Consider the following 5,000-nt stretch of genomic DNA (forward strand, 5'->3'; position numbering starts at 1 on the left):
GCAACCCCGGGGCGCGCGCCACGCCTCTCGGCTCCCTCCATGCCGAAAAACGGGCGCCGGCTCCTCCATCCAGGAGAAGAGCAGCTGCCATCCGACTCCCCGAGTGCCCAGCCAACCGCTCGGAACGCAGAGAGGCCCCAGCGTTCCGACGTCTGTTAGAGAGCCGGCCCCGCCCGGGTGCAGCATTCCGCAGGGCGGGGCTGGCTAAGGGACCTGGCCCCCGCACCTCAGGGCGCCCAGGTCCACCCTCTGTAAGTATAGGCGGGAGGAGCCCAGGTCTACCCATTGTAAGTAGAGGCGGCGGGAGCCCAGGTCTACCCACTGTAAGGATAGGCGCTGGAAGCCCAGGTCTACCCATTGTAAGTAGAGGCGGCAGGAGCCCAGGTCTACCCATTGTAAGTATAGGCGGAAGGAGCCCAGGTCTACCCATTCTAAGTATAGGCGGCGGTAGCCCAGGTCAACCCATTCTAAGTATAGGCGGCAGGAGCCCAGGTCTACCCATTGTAAGTATAGGCGGCGGGAGCCCAGGTCTACCCATTGTAAATATAGGCGGCAGGAGCCCAGGTCAACCCATTCTAAGTATAGGCGGCGGGAGCCCAGGCCTACCCATTGTAAGTATAGGCGGCGGGAGCCCAGGTCCACCCATTGTAAATATAGGCGGCAGGAGCCCAGGTCTACCCATTCTAAGTATAGGCGGCGGTAGCCCAGGTCAACCCATTCTAAGTATAGGCGGCAGGAGCCCAGGTCTACCCGTTCTAAGCACAGGCGGCAGGAGCCCAGGTCTACCCACTGTAAGCACAGGAGGAGGGAGCCCAGGTCTTCCCATTCCGAGCATAGGCGGCAGGAGCCCAGGTCTACCCATTCTAAGCATAGGCGGCGGGAGCCCAGGTCTACCCATTCTAAGTAGAGGCGCGAGGAGCCCAGGTCTACCCATTGTAAGCATAGGCGGCGGGAGCCCAGGCCTACCCATTGTAAGTATAGGCGGCGGGAGCCCAGGTCTACCCATTGTAAATATAGGCGGCAGGAGCCCAGGTCTACCCATTGTAAATATAGGCGGCAGGAGCCCAGGTCTACCCGTTCTAAGCATAGGCGGCAGGAGCCCAGGTCTACCCATTGTAAATATAGGCGGCGGGAGCCCAGGTCCACCCACTGTCAGTATAGGCGGCGGGAGCCCAGGTCTACCCACTGTAAGCACAGGAGGCGGGAGCCCAGGTCTTCCCATTCCGAGCATAGGCGGCAGGAGCCCAGGTCTACCCATTCTAAGCATAGGCGGCGGGAGCCCAGGTCTACCCATTGTAAGTATTGGCGGCAGGAGCCCAGGTCTACCCACTGTAAGCATAGGAGGCGGGAGCCCAGGCCTACCCATTCTGAGCATAGGTGTCAGGAGCCCAGGTCTACCCACTGTAAAGATAGGCGCTGGAAGCCCAGGTCAACCCATTGTAAGTATAGGCGGCGGGAGCCCCGGTCAACCCATTCTAAGTATAGGCGCGAGGAGCCCTGGTCTACCCATTCTAAGCATAGGCGGGAGGAGCCCAGGTCTACCCACTGTAAGCATAGGAGGCGGGAGCCCAGGTCTACCCATTCCGAGCATAGGCGGCAGGAGCCCAGGTCTACCCGTTCTGAGCACAGGCGGCAGGAGCCCAGGTCTACCCGTTCAAAGCATAGGCGGGAGGAGCCCAGGTCTACCCACAGTAAGCATAGGAGGCGGGAGCCCAGGTCTACCCATTCTGAGCATAGGCGGCAGGAGCCCAGGTCTACCCGTTCTAAGCACAGGCGGCAGGAGCCCAGGTCTACCCACTGTAAGCACAGGAGGAGGGAGCCCAGGTCTTCCCATTCCGAGCATAGGCGGCAGGAGCCCAGGTCTACCCATTCTAAGCATAGGCGGCGGGAGCCCAGGTCTACCCATTGTAAGTATTGGCGGCAGGAGCCCAGGTCTACCCACTGTAAGCATAGGAGGCGGGAGCCCAGGCCTACCCATTCTGAGCATAGGTGTCAGGAGCCCAGGTCTACCCACTGTAAAGATAGGCGCTGGAAGCCCAGGTCAACCCATTGTAAGTATAGGCGGCGGGAGCCCCGGTCAACCCATTCTAAGTATAGGCGCGAGGAGCCCTGGTCTACCCATTCTAAGCATAGGCGGGAGGAGCCCAGGTCTACCCACTGTAAGCATAGGAGGCGGGAGCCCAGGTCTACCCATTCCGAGCATAGGCGGCAGGAGCCCAGGTCTACCCGTTCTAAGCACAGGCGGCAGGAGCCCAGGTCTACCCGTTCAAAGCATAGGCGGGAGGAGCCCAGGTCTACCCACAGTAAGCATAGGAGGCGGGAGCCCAGGTCTACCCATTCTGAGCATAGGCGGCAGGAGCCCAGGTCTACCCGTTCTAAGCACAGGCGGCAGGAGCCCAGGTCTACCCACTGTAAGCACAGGAGGAGGGAGCCCAGGTCTTCCCATTCCGAGCATAGGCGGCAGGAGCCCAGGTCTACCCATTCTAAGCATAGGCGGCGGGAGCCCAGGTCTACCCATTCTAAGTAGAGGCGCGAGGAGCCCAGGTCTACCCATTGTAAGCATAGGCGGCGGGAGCCCAGGCCTACCCATTGTAAGTATAGGCGGCGGGAGCCCAGGTCTACCCATTGTAAATATAGGCGGCAGGAGCCCAGGTCTACCCATTGTAAATATAGGCGGCAGGAGCCCAGGTCTACCCGTTCTAAGCATAGGCGGCAGGAGCCCAGGTCTACCCATTGTAAGTATAGGCGGCAGGAGCCCAGGTCCACCCACTGTAAGTATAGGCGGCGGGAGCCCAGGTCTACCCACTGTAAGTATAGGCGCTGGGAGCCCAGGTCTACCCATTGCAAGTATAGGCGGCAGGAGCCCAGGTCTACCCATTGTAAGTAGAGGCGCGAGCAGCCCAGGTCTACCCATTGTAAGTATAGGCGTCGGGAGCCCAGGTCTACCCACTGTAAGTATAGGCGCTGGGAGCCCAGGTCTACCCATTGCAAGTATAGGCGGCAGGAGCCCAGGTCTACCCATTCTAAGTATAGGCGCTGGGAGCCCAGGTCTACCCATTGCAAGTATAGGCGGCAGGAGCCCAGGTCTACCCGTTCTAAGCACAGGCGGCAGGAGCCCAGGTCTACCCACTGTAAGCATAGCAGGCGGGAGCCCAGGTCTACCCATTGTAAGTATAGGCGGCAGGAGCCCAGGTCTACCCATTGTAAGTATTGGAGGCGGGAGCCCAGGTCTACCCATTCTAAGCATAGGCGGGAGGAGCCCAGGTCTACCCACTGTAGGCATAGGAGGCGGGAGCCCAGGTCTACCCATTTTAAGTATAGGCGGCAGGAGCCCAGGTCTACCCATTCTAAGTATAGGCGCGAGGAGCCCAGGTCTACCCATTGTAAGTATAGGCGGCAGGAGCCCAGGTCTACCCATTCTAAGTATAGGCGGCAGGAGCCCCGGTCAACCCATTCTAAGTATAGGCGCGAGGAGCCCAGGTCTACCCATTGTAAGTATTGGCGGCGGGAGCCCAGGTCTACCCACTGTAAGGATAGGCGCTGGAAGCCCAGGTCTACCCATTCTAAGTAGAGGCGGCAGGAGCCCAGGTCTACCCATTGTAAGTATAGGCGGAAGGAGCCCAGGTCTACCCATTCTAAGTATAGGCGGCAGGAGCCCAGGTCTACCCATTCTAAGCATAGGCGCGAGGAGCCCAGGTCTACCCACTGTAAGCATAGGAGGCGGGAGCCCAGGTCTACCCATTCTAAGCATTGGCGCGAGGAGCCCAGGTCTACCCATTGTAAGTATAGGCGGCGGGAGCCCAGGTCTACCCATTGTAAGTATAGGCGCGAGGAGCCCAGGTCTACCCATTGTAAGTATTGGAGGCGGGAGCCCAGGTCTACCCATTCTAAGCATAGGCGGGAGGAGCCCAGGTCTACCCACTGTAGGCATAGGAGGCGGGAGCCCAGGTCTACCCATTGTAAGTATAGGCGGAAGGAGCCCAGGTCTACCCATTGTAAGTATAGGCGGCAGGAGCCCAGGTCTACCCATTCTAAGTATAGGCGCGAGGAGCCCAGGTCTACCCATTCTAAGTACAGGCGGCAGGAGCCCAGGTCTACCCATTCTAAGTATAGGCGGCAGGAGCCCCGGTCAACCCATTCTAAGTATAGGCGCGAGGAGCCCAGGTCTACCCATTGTAAGTATAGGCGGCAGGAGCCCCGGTCAACCCATTCTAAGTATAGGCGCGAGGAGCCCAGGTCTACCCTTTGTAAGTATAGGAGGCGGGAGGAGCCCAGGTCTACCCATTGTAAGTATTGGCGGCGGGAGCCCAGGTCTACCCATTCTAAGCATAGGCGGGAGGAGCCCAGGTCTACCCACTGTAGGCATAGGAGGCGGGAGCCCAGGTCTACCCATTGTAAGTATAGGCGGAAGGAGCCCAGGTCTACCCATTGCAAGTATAGGCGGCAGGAGCCCAGGTCTACCCATTGTAAGTATAGGCGCGAGGAGCCCAGGTCTACCCATTCTAAGCATAGGCGGCGGGAGCCCAGGTCTACCCATTGTAAGTATAGGCGCGGAAGTCCCGATGGGGTCGAATTTGACGCGCGTTCCCCAGAAGCGGTTCCAGGAGGTCGGGCGGATCCTGGGGCCGAACCCCGGTTGTCCGGACGGCACACCCGCCTCGGGCGTGTTCTCCCGGGTATATGGGGAAGGTGTCCCGATGGGGCTCGAATGTGACGAGCGTGCCCCAGAAGCGGTTCCAGGAGGTCGGGCGGATCCTGGGGCCGAACCCCGCGCGTCCGGACGGCTCACCCGACTCGGGCGTTCCCTCCCGGTTAGAGGGGGGGAAGGCGTCTTCGGCTTGGGCTCCGGAAGTCAGCGCTCCGCACGGGGGAGCCCAGGCGCGCCCGGGCAGTGTGCCGCCCCGTCCTTCACGGGGCCCAGGCCTACCCTACCCTACCCGGGCTGGGCGCAGCGCCGAGTCCCGCGGGGAGCCCCGGTCTACCCGTTCTAAGTACGGGCG

Source organism: Tiliqua scincoides, chromosome 14, assembly GCF_035046505.1.
Source record: "Tiliqua scincoides isolate rTilSci1 chromosome 14, rTilSci1.hap2, whole genome shotgun sequence".
Lineage (NCBI taxonomy): Eukaryota > Metazoa > Chordata > Lepidosauria > Squamata > Scincidae > Tiliqua > Tiliqua scincoides.